Raw genomic sequence first — 17,099 nt, 5'->3', positions numbered from 1 at the left:
CTTGCGCATCGAAGGCGTGGTCAAACAATTATTTACAAAATAAACTAACAGATTTTATCAATCGACGTCTTAGATTTAAGAGTTTGTCGATAACTACATTACCTTTTTAGGACAATACAAACAAGCTTTTTAACAGCATGGAAATTGTATGCAGATTATGCATCTGTGCTCAAAATATACATAAGTTTAATTTCAGTTCACATATAAACTAAGTATAAATAAACACGCAGAACCAGCCTTTTGCAAAATGCTGATTATCAATCCAATTAAAGAGAAATTAGTTCGCAATTTGTTAACTATCTTTATTGTTAAGCAGATCTAAATTGAATCTCGAGTATTTTCAATGACATTATTTAAAGAGCTTGATGGAAACTGTTGGATAAGGCGTTTTATCGTGTATCTACATAGCTTTCTTTCACATTATAGTTTCTCGTTGTGCTAACGAGATCATACGTGTCTAGTCACTGTATTCATTAAAGTAGGCTTCAATTGCCTGGGTTTTAATGTTTCAGAAGCTTAATTTATTTTTATCAGTAGGTATACTTTATTAGGATTATGAGTGTGACTCGATACGCGTCATTTCACCGTCTATATCTAGACTAATATGAATACTAAAGATAAACATTTATTAATTCTTTGGAATTGCAGAGTTCAAAGATGGAATCTTGCATTGTTTCCCAAGGTTTAACTTACTATATATTCTATCATTTTACGCACCTGGTTAAAATGTAATAGGTACGTAGTAGCATATTTCCTTCCTCGATAAATGTTCTATCTAACTCTAAAAATACTAATAAACACCAGAGAAAAAATCACCTTAATTAGTAATCCTCCTATAATTTTATTCACTAAAGAAATTCTTGCATTTTCTTCTAATTAGAGATAAAGAATTTCAATCATTACATACTTATGCTTTTTTCTATTTCTGTAGTTCAGTAGTACTTTAAGCCTGGGATAAGGATCTCGTTGGCGCCACCCGTAGAACTCAAAAGAGTCGTTTCTCATCGCTCATTAAATTTAATTTGCACTCTTTATATAATTTAAACCCTTACAGATACAGGCGATATTCGATAGCACTCAATGAATTACGTTGTATGAATTTATTATGAGACTGGGTTATTTTAATTCTGATTTTCATTTTTATAAGTGGTTGATATAGTGTGTTATTATAACACCTATTGCGTTCATGCTTTTTATACTAAGTAGATATATATAAAGTTTGCTTTTTTTAAGAACTAAAATAAGCAAACATTTCCAGTGATATACCTAGTACTAATTGTGCTTAATATGTGTAGCAACTACCTTTAAATTATGGAAGTAAGTTTCCTTATCACGCAACTGATGATATTTAAAAGAATAAACATGGTAACGATGAGAAAAGCTCTCAAACAAAGGGACCTTACGGGCTTATTAACAAACCAGTATGTGTAATTAACGGCTCAGATCTTGATGTAGTTATCCGGTGTATCTCGAACAATTAATTGTAATTTAATTAGTTGTGCAACTGACATTTACGCTATCTAAGTACAGTCGCGGATGAAAATATATGGTCGGTATTGAAATTGTTAAATGGTATGTAGCAATTATAGATAAAGACATGCAAAAATGGTACGTAGGTAATTAAAGGGAATTGACAATATTTTAATGGAATAACATTTTGTATACAATGTGTCCCGGGGATAAGTGACCGCCCGAAATTTTTTGAATATTTGTACAAAATTAAGGATAATTTCCTTTATATTTGGGACTTACCGCCTTTGGTTTTTTTTTAATGATTTTTTTAATTTTTTTAGTAAATACTGTGACGTGCTGCAGTTTTTTTAAGATATTTCCTAAGTTTTTACATCTTTTTAAATTTTTTTCTTTATTGACTAGCCGACATCATAGTTTATCAATTAAAATTATCAAACATAACAAAAATGTAATAAAACATTTATTAGAAAAAAAAAGAAAATACAAATTCAAAGAAAATAACGCCTTTTTTTCAGTTTTTTCAAAATAAGTCCAATAAATGCCCCGTTAATATCACTTTCTTTTAATCTATACATATAATAATCTATCTATACATATAATAAATCTGTAAAAAAACTGTGTCTGTACATTGAATATATTAAAAAAATTATAATTGGGTGGGGTTTAGAAACAGTAATGGAGCACAAATCCAAAAAAAAAATTCTGTCTGTATGTCTGTATGTCTGCATGTCTGTATGTCTGTATGTCTGTATGTCTGTTTGTTTGTACACGCTAATCTTCGGAACTACTGGACGGATTTCAATGATTTTTTCTTTGTTGTATCAGTATTAAGCCTGGTCAACATATAGGCTATAATTTATCTTCAAAACTTGAAGACCTGATGCAGAACACCAACAGACCAACAAAACTATAAGAGATACAAAAATGGTGCCATAGCAAAAATTGTTTCATATGATGAGCATTTTTAGCTGAGATAATAAATTTTAAGATCTGGAACACCTGATGTGGAACCCCAAGAGCCCAGCTTCTCTGTACCATATACAGGTATGACGTTTTAGCAAAAGTTGTTCAACTTGATAAGCACTTTCTATTGACTTATACAAATTGAAGATCTAAAACACCTGATGTGGAACTCCAGGGGCCCAGCTAGACTATAGCATATAGAGGTGTGACGTTTTAGCAAAAGTTGTTCAATGTGATAAGCACTCTCTCTTGACTTATAAAAATTGAAGATGTAAAACACCTGATGTGGAACCCCAGGAGCCCAGCTAGACTATAGCATATAAAGATATGACGTTTTTACATAAGTGGTTCAATCTAATAAGCACTCTCTATTGACGTATATACATCGAAGATCTGGAACACCTGATGTGGAACTTCAAGAGCAATACTACACTTGAAATGTATAGAAAAGAATGTTATGAAATAGGTATGGTGACACAAAACCTACGATTATCCCTTTATACACTATAGAAATGAATCCCCGGTGGACGTCGTTAAAAAAAAGACAATCCCCGGTTCTGTGCTATACCATTGCTAACTGTGGATGAAAACTACTTGGGCTATTGTGATGGGATGCTAATGGACTAGGAATGGGGAAATTGCGGGAGCTATGGCACCTGCCGATGAGAATGTATTAGATACTTGTAAAAATTGCAGGTGGAGACTTCGCCAGCTCACTTACTGGGCCCCCGGGAATCAGTCACTGAATAGCAACAAGAGGGCAACAGGGACATGAGCGGCTGAAGTGTGAGAATACCTCGGCGGATTTTAAACGCAGATTACGCGCTCCCTGTGGGTCACTTACCACGAGGCGCCTATCCTCCGAGCAGGGCTACTAACCCTGCTCTAGCGACTCCACTCTGGACGGCCAAGCCAAGGCAGAGGCGTGAGACCTAACCCCGTCATGGGTCATGGTTCACTCCGACCGGCCGGAGATGGGGGACAGTATACTCTCCCTGGAGAACTCAGTATATATAGCCCCGCGGGGTCGCTACTCCCCGTCATCAGCCTCAGATGTCCTGCAATGCCTATATCTCATTATTATTGTCGTTATTATCTCAAGAGCCTTTGTCCCAATTATGTTAGGGTCGACTTCCAGTCACGATGCAACTGAGTACCAGTGTTTTACAAGGAGCGACTGCCTATCTGACTTCCACTAAGTCACCACGACTTTGTCATCTATTTAATGTTTTTTTACGTAATAATACGTGTAATATTTTTGCCACATACAACTTAAATGCGGACTAATTAGAATCACTACTGTTATCCCTATGGTCGCGTCTATTGCGGTTCAGTTCTCAGCGTTTTGTTTAGTCTGCTGTGCTTTTGCCGTTGAAGTACAAAAATTAAATATATGGAACGTTTCTAATGCGTATTCCGTTGTTTTCAAGGCAACGGGCCCTTAAAATTCAATATCAGACGATTCAGATCTTTGATTTTGCTGACCCCGTAGTCGCTGGCATAAGGGACAGGATCCGCGTACGAAGTCGCGGGCAGAAGCTAGTTTATTAATAAACTACATAATATTTCCTACAATAGCTCAGAACAATGTTTGCTGCTATTTCAAACAAATGCAAAAATACAGTCAGTTGAATTCGGTAAAAAAAGAGCAAAGCCTGTTATTAACAGGCCTGACAATAAAATTTTTTGAATGATTTTTTTTCAAAAATATGAAAGAAATTATCCTTAATTTTGTACAAATATTCAAAAAATTTCGGGCGGTCACTTATCCCCGGGACACATTGTATAAAAAATCATATTATTCATGAAAATTAAGACATTCAGAGGTACCTTGAAGCCTTAAGACATAGGTAACTGAGGACAGTAGCCCTAACAATACCTGACCTGTGGAAAAAAATGTAACAACGATTAAATTATGACAGAAAATTTAATATGCAAAACAACAGTCGTTAAGTGTCCTCAATGAGTACTTAGCAATTTTTTAATTGTTTAAAAAGAGGCTGATCTACTTCACATATTTTATCTTGACTGTATGCATAACAGGTTCATAAAAAGAAAAAATATATAATTAACTTGTTCTGTCCAAACCTTATCTCTTACCCTGATATACAATTACCATTTTATTTGGGGCGTGCCCCAAGTAAGCCACTTGAATGGAACTTAATCGCCATTTTACAATTTAATAATCGTGTGTCTTGCGCTAACTGGCCCTCGAAATGCCCTGTCAAACAGTAATTATCATTGATCAATATTAAGATACCGTACAAGACGTTATTACGTTATAAAACCCTCTTTTTGCATATTTGCCTTCATTGAAAACGTTCAAATGAACTGCGGACGGTAATAATGTATAATAAACCTTTTAATTGGTATCTACGATGGGAATTTTAAAACTCAAGAATAAGACGTAAATAACTTTAGTGCACGTATGCAGTACATTGTTGCAAGACCTAGGTTTTACTCAAAAAGTAACATTGAGTTGTTGCCTGACAGTTTTAAACGATGCAATTAAGCCGTCAGTGGAATACAATAACAGTTTCCCACCGTAATCATTCTTATTAATGTGTCTTTAAGTATTGTTATAAATAAATTGAGTATAAACAAAACATTGAGAAAACTGTGGCCCGACAATACAAATTGTAATAAAGGGCTCATTATCAATCAAAAATTCAAAAGACAATGAAGACTTCACGGTATAATTTCACACTCATTTTCTTAAAAAATAATTATACACTTAAAAATTGTCTGTGGTGAAAACACGATTTTCATTGTGGGTGAAATTAGAACGGAACCAGACGGCACCGTCGTCGGTAAGTGCTGTTATCGATGCTTTAGAATCACTCGATTCATTGTAATAGCTCAGAAAATGATCTGATTGTAGTACAATAATAATATTATGGCGCGCAATGAATAACAATTGTGCACCACCGAGTGGATTTCGAAATCGATAGCTATTGCGCAAGTCTAATCATAGGGGCAGGAATAATAACACAGATTTGTGTATAATAAACGCGTTATAACTATATTTTCGTTAAATTTATTACTGAAGGGTCGTATTATTGATTCGGGGTCCGGAAAGGGCTTAGTAATTGTAGAGATTTAGATTATCTGGTAGATCGTGAGCGCCATGCGAGCATTGTAACTGTATTTTTGTTTGGTACAGGAAGCGCTGCAAATCAAAATTATCGCGACGTAACGTATCTGGGGAATAACGAATAATATATCATGTGTGTCTTAGCAATATTGTTCGTACACGTGTAGTTAGTCAAGCTTTAAGCGGAAGACTCGCGATGAAGCTTCGAATATATGTTTCTTAACTTTCATCAAGAAGGTACCTATCAGTCATCTGCAATGAACACTCGAAGTTGTGTTCAAGTTGTACAATACAGCATGTGCTTTGGTTTTACTGAACTCAGGAAAAAAAAAGCCCAAGAAAGGTTAAAGACTTCGTTTAATTATTTTTTTATAGTTTTCGCCTTAAGCGTACAAACCTACAGTATATTTGGTTCCATATCTATAGGTAATATTTGAGCTGACATAACATAATCACATAAGATTTTTAGGCGTTGATGCGGTTAAAAATGATGAATGAAAAGTGAGTGAGTAACCCTATATGGTCCATTCACATGTTCAAAAACTATTAGCAGAGTGTGATTCAATTTCTATAATAAAAACTCTCTCTCACTTACATGATCGACAATGAACGGCGAAATTTAATATGTCTGATGTAATATGAACAAAAAAACTTGCAATTCATTTCATATTAGATAGTAATGTGATGTGTTTAGTGCTGTTAAGCGATTAATAATAATGCTTTTATGTGTGTTAGTGGTGTGAATTGTTCTTTTGTTTTATTGTAAGCTTCTGACAGCGGTTTCAATTTCATGAAGGAAATGTTTCATGCACATCGTTCAAAAGTATTCTTTGTTATTATGATGAACTGATAAGCTGTGTACTACCGAGTTTAATGAACACCCTCTCTGCTATTTTTAAGGAGTAACAAACATTCACACTCGTTCGTTTTTACATTTTTAATGTGATTTTGATTGGAAGCTTTTAATTGTTACTTGAATTTATTTTGATAATTCCGAGTTGAATACCTAATTATCTTAATTGGGCCCGTCCTTATTTCTGTTTTGGATACTACAGCAAATAAATAATTGAAGACATGTCCAATTAAATGTCAACAATTTGAACGATTTTCTGGTCCCTTTAAACAATACAATTGCCAGATACAAGTAAGATTACATGCTCCTACCATCTTCGCCCATTAAATTAAAATCGTAATTATCATTATAAATTAATTAAATGAATGCGAACATAATTTCCACACTTAATTAAAACTGGCCATCGTTCGATCGCTCGCATAATTTTATCGATACTTTTTAAGTAGGCAAGTTTTTATGTTACCTCACTATTAATTCTTGATCCCCACACTAGCTAATATGGTGACTAATTACGTGTTGACAAACCAAGGTTTATACAGCGTGGTTAAATTATTGATACTATTTTTACACATCCTATATAAGGCACCTTTAGGGCTGGCAATAGAATTTAAATCAGAAATAGTTGGGCGAGAAAAAGGAACCTCAACCGACAGCAATTTCTCCTTTTTATATTTTTGTTTTTTTTTTTTTTTATATCGGTACATCCTTTACGTTCCTTTTTGATTTGTATTAGTGGCCATTCCTAATATATTCCTAAGTATATTTTTACTTTTTTTCTAAGACCTAAATGAAAATAAAATCTCTTATACAATCCAATATTTTTATGTAATTTCATTCAGTTTTCACATAATTGTGTAATTTTATTTGTAATGCAATCACAGCAAAACTAACAAGGCAAAACAGAATAACTGCGGTCTGCTATCAGTCCTGCAATTTCGATAACAACGGTTGCGGTTTTAGAAACGTATTATATCCAGTGATCTCTGCGACCTTTAGAAATTATATAACAATCAATTTTACAAAATTGATTGCAGTTATTTTGGAAGTGCACTTACGTGCTTACGGCGCCGACTGTAGCTCAGGAACCAAAAATCAATAAATATTTTGTAATCAGCCATCCGCGCGACTTCGTAAATACTGACTCCTTTTCAGACTTCGAAATTCCGATGAATAATTCAATTTATTTTTCGATAAATATAAATGATATTGTTAAAGTTTTCGTATTTTAGACTTTGTGACGTTGAGATTGAGACTGAAATTGTATTTTTTAAAGGAGAACAGAATCTTCGGCGTTGTCGGGAAATAATCCAATAATTTCACCTGAGAATCGCTGTAGGTGTCCTAAGAGATGACTGCACCATTATCAGAAAGCGTATGTGCCACCTATTTATTTTTGAGCAAACCACAATAAATATCGTGAAATGGCGAATTACAGTTTACGTAATAAATATTTAAAACATTTTCTAAGAAATATCGCGATAAAGAATTTTTATGGGAACTTTTTGCGAGAAATAGAAGTTATTCATGTCCTGCCTTAACATTGCTACTTATTTTTGTAAAGTGTGTAGTCATGGACGTTAGAAGTTAAGCTTATCTCGAGAAGTATTCCTCATCTAAACACATTGTGAGCTATAACGACATCTCGGAATTGCCTTCAACGCGCCCATTACCTTATCTATCAAACATTAGCGAAGCTTTCAACTACAAAATTAATTAGAAAACTACATATCTACAAATAATAACACTAACTTACATTAGGTACTTACACTCGCGTTAATAAGTCTAGTGCTTTGGTTTGCAGTAAGTAAACCCATTAGCGCATACCTACTCCATTAGAAACGATTTACATTAGAAAATGCGTGGGTTTCACCCGGCGACCTGAGCAATTGAAACGATTAATTGAATGAGGCACTTGATACAAATGTTACCGATTGATTAGCCGCTGATTGCTTCGTGCTACCAATCGATTGATAGCCGACGAAAATGTAATATCTTACATCATGGAGAAAGGTAGCGGTGTAATTGTTTTAATTATGGCCATTCGTGATGGTGTGGAAATTAAATGTTTAAGTTATTGGCGGTTTTTCATTCCGTTCTCGATTAACTTTGAAGGGATCGATTATTCGTATAGCATATTATGCTTAAATTTTAATCGATAACGCTTTATCGATATTACTTGCATAGCACGTATCTCGTGGGTGAGCTATTATGGTTACTGACTACATGTAAAACTGCCAATGAGTCGGCGTTTTGTCTCGTAATGAGGCCTATTTGTAAATTCAGTACTTAAGCGTAAGTACGCGTTAATAGATGTTCTTGACAGTAATTACATGCTAAACTTATGGCATTCAATGGGATTATAACCAGGTGGGCAAGCTAGCGAATATTATCGTAAGCGACGGAAATGAGGTGTTTTTTTACGTTTAATTATTTAGATAGTTAAGTTAATTCTTAAGAACACCGCTTTTAATGTTAGATTCAGCTCGTTTAAACGTTTTAGTAAAATTCACAAGAAACCACTAAGCCTTTGACTAGTTTTATTCAATTATCCTGGCAACAGCACTTACAAAGATATAAAACGTGTAAAAGGTAAGGTGTTAATGGAATTTTAAAAGGCATGGACTCTTAAGTTTAGTTTTTCCAAATACTTCCTTATTTGTGATGTAAAATCGGAGATAGTTAATTTTACCAAGTATCTAGTATTCCATGTATCTACCCATTACTAAACTGTTATTTTAAAAATATTTAAAAATACCGGTGACAGCGATAAAAGGCTCCTCTCGTGGAATATTAACAATACCTTCCGCGTTCTACTGCCTTTTCATATTGACTTTAACAATCTTAAGAAATGAGTTCGTAATTGAAAGTTATTCGATGCAATTAACTGAGGGACGAGTGACGAGCGTCAGGTTAGCACTTGACCGCCAATGTCGGCGATAACCAGCGGAATGTGGACGCATTACGTCCGACCGTAATATCGATATAAATCTTATCGATACTGTCTTAGCACTAGTGGTTTGCTTTGCGTGAGGTCTGGTGATTATTTTTCAGGGTTTTCTTTTCTGTTTTTAAATACGGAAAACCTGTTCATTTGATATTGGGTGTTTTGCCCTACTAATATATAGATGTGGAAGTTTGTGAGTTTGGCTTTTTGTTCCTTAATTATAGCCAAACGATTCACAGCCCAACGAATTTGTTCTATCTGGTTGGCGATCTTATTTAAAATAGGAAGAGTAGAAGCCATGCGTTAAAACCAAGAGCTGAAGCCAGTGGTGATAATATAGATAAATACACGAAAAAAAATATAAGTACATAATAGATAAGAGTCTAAATTAGAAAGTAATATAGTACGTTATATTGCTTGCATGCAAAAAATAAATACAACTACATCCACTGTCGTCATTCTTAAAATTCACGATACATCTTCGTATTCAGGACTCATTTTAATTGTATCAGACTGTATGTGACGGAGCCCTGTCTATTTGGCACCGGCGGCTTACTGACGGACGTCTAGCGATAGATCGGTGGAATGCCGACGTATAACGTCCTAACTTAGATACGCATCTAGAGTACCTATGACGGCCTGTAGTGATAGATAATGTTGATAGACTTATTTAGATACCGTTCATTCTTGGTTTTTTGTAACGAGTTTTTTAATAGCCTCATTTTAGTAGGTTGATAAAAGTGTAATGTCTGATAAGAAAGATTATAATGCTCAATCCTTCTCCGTGTGAGAGGAGGCCTGTGCCCAGCAGTGGGACAATAAAAAAAAAGGCTGTAACAGTCTGATAAGTTGTGAAAGAAAACCTCTGAAAGCTTTTTATGTCTCTGTAAAATGGATTCGCAAACTAATCTGAGTATAGTGGTTGAAAATTCCTACTAGCTAGTAGACTTTTCGGCATACTATATTCACACCATCTCGGGAAATACTTAATTTATAACTTTAACGTCAAGTTTTGTATTAAAAATATTTTCTTTTTATGAGTGTTTCTCGTCATTCTCGTTTTCACTTAAGTTTGCATTAAGAATGAACTGTGTCTAAGCTTAAATATATCGTAGATTGAATGCTCTGTCCTGCGATAATGTGTAGGTAAGTCTATTTTCGAGAATACATGAACTCCATTAGATTATTCGTCCGTGGCTTACAAGCTTGAAGATATAAATCTTATCGGTTACTCCCGTTGGTTGCACTCACCGGGGGGCGCACGATCGACACTGTCCGCCGATCTATTACCTACACAGTGCGCTACTGTGCTAAATCCTATTTATTACTAAGCTTTGAAGATATTTTCAGAACTATTTTTTCGGTAGAATTTCTGGTTGAGGAAAATTTGATTTAGAATTTAAGTTGTAAGTTTTTAGCGATGAGCGTTAAAAAATTTGCTAAATCTAACTGGTTATTTTAAAAATTTTAGGTCATTTTCACCGACAGCATGAACGTCCGTTTTTCTTAAAGAAAATTGAACGTGAAAATTAATATTAGGTACATAAACAGTTAATTTAAGAAAACCGACGTCTACGTTGTCGGGGAACTGGAGTGCAGCTTTGTTCGTACAAAAGGACCATACTTCATATTTCCACATGGACATGTAACTTCGATACGAATCTACACAATTGTCTTGCAATCGATATTGTACTCATTCATCTTTAAACAAAGAGCGCGTGCCATTTTTGAAAAGCCCTTACGTGTAGCTTTATAATTTATGACTTTAGTCGACAATATAACACTGTGATTGAACGATAGTGTCGGCAAAGTGATTTGTCGACATGTCGCATTACGAGGTACGAGTTGTCGACTTGTCGTCATGTCGAGTCGATCATTTGTCGACGTGTTCGCTGTGTAAGTGTCGGAGTTGGCGTGGAACGATGAAGGATTGAACAGTGAGGTAACAACATTTATATCGTGGCTAAATGGCTAATGGTTACTTTTACTGGTTCTGCGCTAGGTAACATTTGCACTTGTGCTGATGCTGTAACAAGATGACTTATTGAGTAGGATAGGATAAAGAAGAAGAAGAAGAAGGATCTTGACTTCTATACATATTTTTTTCAATAAATAAGACTTGTGCAGTAAACAAACCTTGTTTTGAGCCTGTCCTTTTCAGAGTGACATATGATTCTTGAATATCATAGTAAAATAATACCTACTTGCACCAAAAATAACGTTACAATGTCAACATCAGATTTATTATGACATTCCCTAGCACATACATTCAACAAAAACAGTACATAAAATAGAATTTACGTAGTAAGTATATTGTGGGTCAAGCCGTCGGCGACTGAACCGATAAATCTTGGCCGGTACCTTCGCGTGCAGTGGTCGTGTTAACATCGGTTTGTGACCAACAACTGAACAACGAAGGCTCTCGATTTAAATGTAAATATTGCAATTAGAGCCTCCTTACACGCTTGCCCAGCGATACTGACCGTTAGGTGCGATCGCTGATCGCGACTGTACCTATTTAGTGTTGACTTAGTGCTTGGGCTTTTTGTAAAAGACCTTAAAGATACTTATACATAAGTACTTACACATATACTGCAGACTTTTAGGTCAAATACAACTGAAATTCTAGTGGTACAATGTGGTATTGTTTTATCTATTGAATTGGTACCGCTGCGTACCCTTACTGCTATCCTTGGATGTTCCGTATATCCGAGGAGTTCTGTTTTCAAAATTATCAATTTCTCACTTTTAGTATTTCAGGATATCATGTATCGACCCTGACTAAAGTTGAAAAAAATACTAATGAAAGCTTAGCTGTAAGAAGTAAAACTGATGACTCGAAATCATTATTTAATTTGTTTAATGTTTGTAGCAGGAAATGAGTAGATAGAATAATGAAGGGTAAACTTCAGAGACAGCTGAGCTCATCATAAAATAGTGCTACGGTAATTTGAACAAGATTTATTAACCACCGTAATTATAGCGATATACCTAATTATTTTGAAAACAATTAAGATTTTGCTGTGAAGCAAATTTTCTCACATAAAATACGAAAGTAGACTTATAGATAAAAACGTGTGTGTTTACGATGTCGTGAATTACGTTTTCTATCGTAAATCATGTGACTTCATGCTCAAGTTTTTGTTAAAGGACCATCTTTTCCTCGTGGTTTGATTGGCGTTCCCATAGAAACATCTCCATGTCTGTCTCCCGAAGAAAAAATATGATTTGACATTTATATTCAGTGATTATATGACTGCACAATAGGTACGTAGAGAGTAACGTGTTTATTTTTTATGAGAAAAGATTTCTTTAAATCTTTTGGACGTAATGACAAAGTTAAACGCAGGACAAGATTAGGAGTTGACAAAAAATATTACCTACATATAGTCAAGGTATCCCCCACCGCCAAAACCATTTTGGGGTTAATTTCGATTTAAAAATTTCGGGTTAAAAAGCTCAGCTCATTTAATTTTAATGTGTCCCTTTTTTTATAAAGCCATTTTGTAACTAGTAACATTGCTCCATAGGATTCCCAATACTAATCCGCCGTTGTGGGTAGACATTGCCCAGTAGGATCCCCAATATCAATCAGTTTTATCTCTATTGTCAGTTATATCTTCATATGTTTCAGTTGATCATCCAAATTGAAAATGAATGTGTACCTGTACTTGACTATTTGTAGATGTACCGTTCTGCCAATACCAATTCCCGAACCCCATTGTAGGTACAGCGGTAACCACTAATGGCTACCAGGTATAGCAGATTTATTCCCGGCTTATCGCAATAGATTGCCTTCAGTTATATAGGTAGATTAGTACTGGGACAGAGATTGTGGAGCTTTGGTTGGCGTTGATTGCACATGGTGTGGTACTTTTGGCAGTATCTCGGGGAGTTTGTTGCGCCGCTTCTTCTTACCAGCAATAACACATAGGAAGTGGTTTTTGTATATTTATTTTTGACGTTCAAAAAGTGCTGATTTTCAGTCTAATTTGATTTTTAATTTTGTATTGTATTTGTATTGTTGTATGAGGTAAATGGGCTCTTTTATTCGTAAAATCTTTGAACTTTATTTTGGTAAGTTGCATGTAATTCACGTAATACTTCTTTATTGACGAAGCTTTGACATAATTTTTTTTTATATAAAAGTTGTTATTAGTGTTTTCCCAGAAGGAATTGATGACAGTATTTGATGGAATACACTTCTGTAACTCACCTACAAATGTTGCCCACCCCTGGACATCGAACGCGTTTGATTTGCCTATAACTCGATACATTGTCTAGCACTACCTATTTCCTATTTGGTAAGAATTCCGGTTCAACTGATTGAATATTTAAACTAACATGATAGCAAATTGAGTTTAAATGGTATCGGTAAAGGTTAATTTAACAGTTAGTTCCAAGGAATGTATATTGTTTTTATATCTGATTGCTGAATGCGAATGTTCCTATTTGCAATAAATCCTAGTTAAAGTAAATTTCATTTAGCTAAGTCTAAGCTGGCTAATTAGTTATGCGAGTGATAAAACGAAAGAAAGAGGGCGTTAAAGAAATATGATTTTGGATGAAATAGCGGTGATTTTGACAAAAAAATAATGGGTATTAAAAAAAACTCACGGTATTGTATATCTGGATAAATTAACTATATTATAAATGCCATTGCAGACGTTTTCTTTAAACAATTTAACCTACCGCTCTCACATTTCTTTGTAGCAACATATAAACCAAAAAATAATAACACTCAAAACCATAAAGATGATTGTTATTACTTATTAGATAAGTACGAAATTCCCTTCTTCCTCGCTTTAACGAGCTTCAAACGGAAGCCAGGCATAAACTGCAATTACAAGACCATATTCCATGCAAATTGATCATAATTATATGTTTGAATATCATAAAAGTTTGTATTACATGAGAAGCGCCAACGTCAACGTTATGAAATAATTGTAAAACTAATTAAAACATGTGTAGCTGTGTTTAGATTGTTTTAAGTGGGAAAAGTTATGTTCGATGAAAGTATTTTTTTTTATTGCAGTTTTTTGTATGGGTTTGCTAGTGTGTGTGTCTCACTAACGAGCATTACAATTATGATTACGACTTTACAAAATTCAACACGAGCGAAATAACATCTTAACTTAGGCTTAGGTACCACTTTCATAGTCTTTGCTTATAGCATACTAGCTTCCGCCGCTCCAAAACAATTTTTGAATAGTCTTATAAGTATTCTAGCTTTTCTGTCCCGTTAAGCTGTATAAGGTTGGATAATGTACGTGAAGTCATAGTTAACTGACTTTGTAACCGTTTTCTATCGTCTGAAGTGTGATTGCTTTGCACTTTTGTGGAAAACCTAATTTCCGTGTTCTGTTAATTTTAGAGGTAATTTGACCCCTTAATGCTTTAAGGAAAGGTCAGCCGTTTTATGGCCTTTTCAATCTATAGTAGGTAAAATGTTGCATTCACTAATTTAATCAGTTAATTTAAAGTCTTGTTAGTACTTTCTTTAAAAGTTTCTAATCATCATCAGCACCTACGACAGAATATAATAGCTTTCTGGTCAGGATGCTCCGATCACTTGCATGTTGTGTTATAAAAGTTCTTACTATTTTGATTGCTGAACCAGTTTTTTAATTTTTATCTTTGAACTTTTCTTCGAAGTCCTCGAAGACTTTATCAGATTTTTTTTCGAAGACACTCTGCCAGTAAATCAGCCTTTTTATAGTCTTAATGAAACAGGGCTCATTAATTAAAAAAATAAATAAATATTTTTATTGAAAAATTAACTTATTTATGAACTCCAATTTAACTTTTTTATTTTCTTTTCAGGTGCACAAAAGACGTGTGACCATTACTGAAAAACTAGTGACATTTAATTAAAAGGTGAGTGGATAATTTCTGTACTAAATAAAAAAAAAACAAAAAGTCAAATACTAAATCATAATTAAAAAATATACCAATCAGTAACAATGTTGCGAAAGATTCTTTGTTACCACAAAAAAAACTGACCATACTTCACGTTTTCTGACGAAAAATAAAAAACAAAAGAAGTACATGGATGGAACAATATCTTATGTCTGTTTAAATAACAATACGCATATGACAGTCACTAGATGTACATGATATGATAAAAGGCTAGTCTAGTAGGTCGTAGCGAATTCACAAGCAACGTGGGGGTTCCATTTCAGAAACTTCAAGCATATTTATAATACCTTAATATGCTCTACAACTACGTTTAAGCCAAAGGGCAAAGACAAATAAATGGCCCGCACTAATAGTATCAGTTGCGGTGTTAAAAATGATATTCGGTGTATTTTATGGTTTAGGTTAAATTGCATATTTTTGATGAAGTTATTTTAATATTCGATCCAAGTTTTTATGACTATACAACAAAATAGCTTATTGATGAAATTGCAGCCAGATATACCTATTAGGCCTCTTTTAATATTTACTACTTAGCTGCTAGCTATTTCTAGCTTAACTTCATGGCGCTTCAAACTCGTTTGTAATTCACGTTCACAAGATACATTGTTTTACGCAGTTCCCAGAACATAATTGTAATTAATAATACTTTGTTTTGAGATAAATAACTTCATCGTAAAATATGATATCTTGTGTGCATCTGGCGCCGTTTATAACAACCTCGTGAATCTGGTTAGCGTATTGTACGGATAACATTACATTTATAACATGCGTTTAATGGAACGTCATAAGTAGTATTAGCTACGTAAACAAATAGCTTTTATTACCTTTTTATATTGAAAGAGTTGATGTGTGCTTGAGGCGATTATTTATATACCTATTGTTTGTTGCAATCAAGTGCGTCGTAAAATTGTTAGAGTATAGTCTGAAGTTGAAAATAGAAATAGTGTTCACATTATAGTGCAGTTTGCTTTAGTCTTACAAGTTTATTATTACAATTTCGTAGTTGTTTGAAATGAATATCATATTCCATAGTATAAAAATTACTTTGAGCTCCAGTTTTATGAGCACCAATGAATTGAGCCCTCCTGTGGAAGGCGCCAAAGTCACTATAAAAATAGATTTGTTGTTTTATTTTTATAGTAACACTAGATAGTCGATTTAGTTACATAGGTAGTACAAAAAAAACTTTTCACAGTATCGTAACTTTTGATTTTAAGTGAGGCTCCAACACGCTAAAGCCCAATAATACTATACATGATCGCGTTTTGAATGCTTTCCCGATGAAATTTGTAACATCTTCATCCATTAAATATATTATGTAACATATTTTATACGCTTTTATTTCATAAATTTTATCTACACTTATATAATAAAGAGGATTTTTTTTTCTTTCTTTGTACTCTAAAGGCTCCAAAACTTCTGAACCGATTTGAAAAATTCTTTCAGTGATGAAAAGCTGTCTTATTCCCGGCGTTGATTCCCTGGGGATGTGGGTGAATTTGCGCAAGAACATTAGTACTTAATGGCTTGTATAACTACTACACTACAGCTATTTGTGTTATGAATAATATACCTGCTAATTAAACATTTAATAGTCGTTGTTTGTTTTCAGAACAAAGTCTTTATTACTTACTACTAAGAAATGTTAAATTGCGAATACTTCGATATTAATTAGCTATTAATAAATAATTAAACGAGTATGGACGGCCAGTCGTGTAATTACATCGGGTCACGTCAAGCAACTCATATTAATAGTCTTTACTTATTTTGATTAATAATTACAAGCTTCACTATAATTATTTATTGACTCAGCTTTTAGTATCTATTGATAAACTGACAAAGGTATTAATTTC

General features: G+C 34.1%; 1 protein-coding gene across 1 annotated transcript in view; it reads left to right on the top strand.

The window, feature by feature from the left end:
• The window catches only part of LOC110377735 (uncharacterized), an 87,397-nt gene that overhangs the window by 45,538 nt on the left and 24,760 nt on the right, over window positions 1-17,099 (top strand). The window contains exon 3 of the mRNA XM_021336733.3: window positions 15,151-15,204. The gene's annotated coding sequence lies outside the window, so the exon portion shown is untranslated. The remainder of the gene's footprint in view (window positions 1-15,150; window positions 15,205-17,099) is intronic.

The sequence above is a fragment of the Helicoverpa armigera genome, chromosome 2 (genome assembly GCF_030705265.1).
Source record: "Helicoverpa armigera isolate CAAS_96S chromosome 2, ASM3070526v1, whole genome shotgun sequence".
Lineage (NCBI taxonomy): Eukaryota > Metazoa > Arthropoda > Insecta > Lepidoptera > Noctuidae > Helicoverpa > Helicoverpa armigera.
The sequence above is the reverse complement of the archived record's forward strand: the minus strand, read 5'-3'. Positions and strand labels throughout refer to the sequence as shown.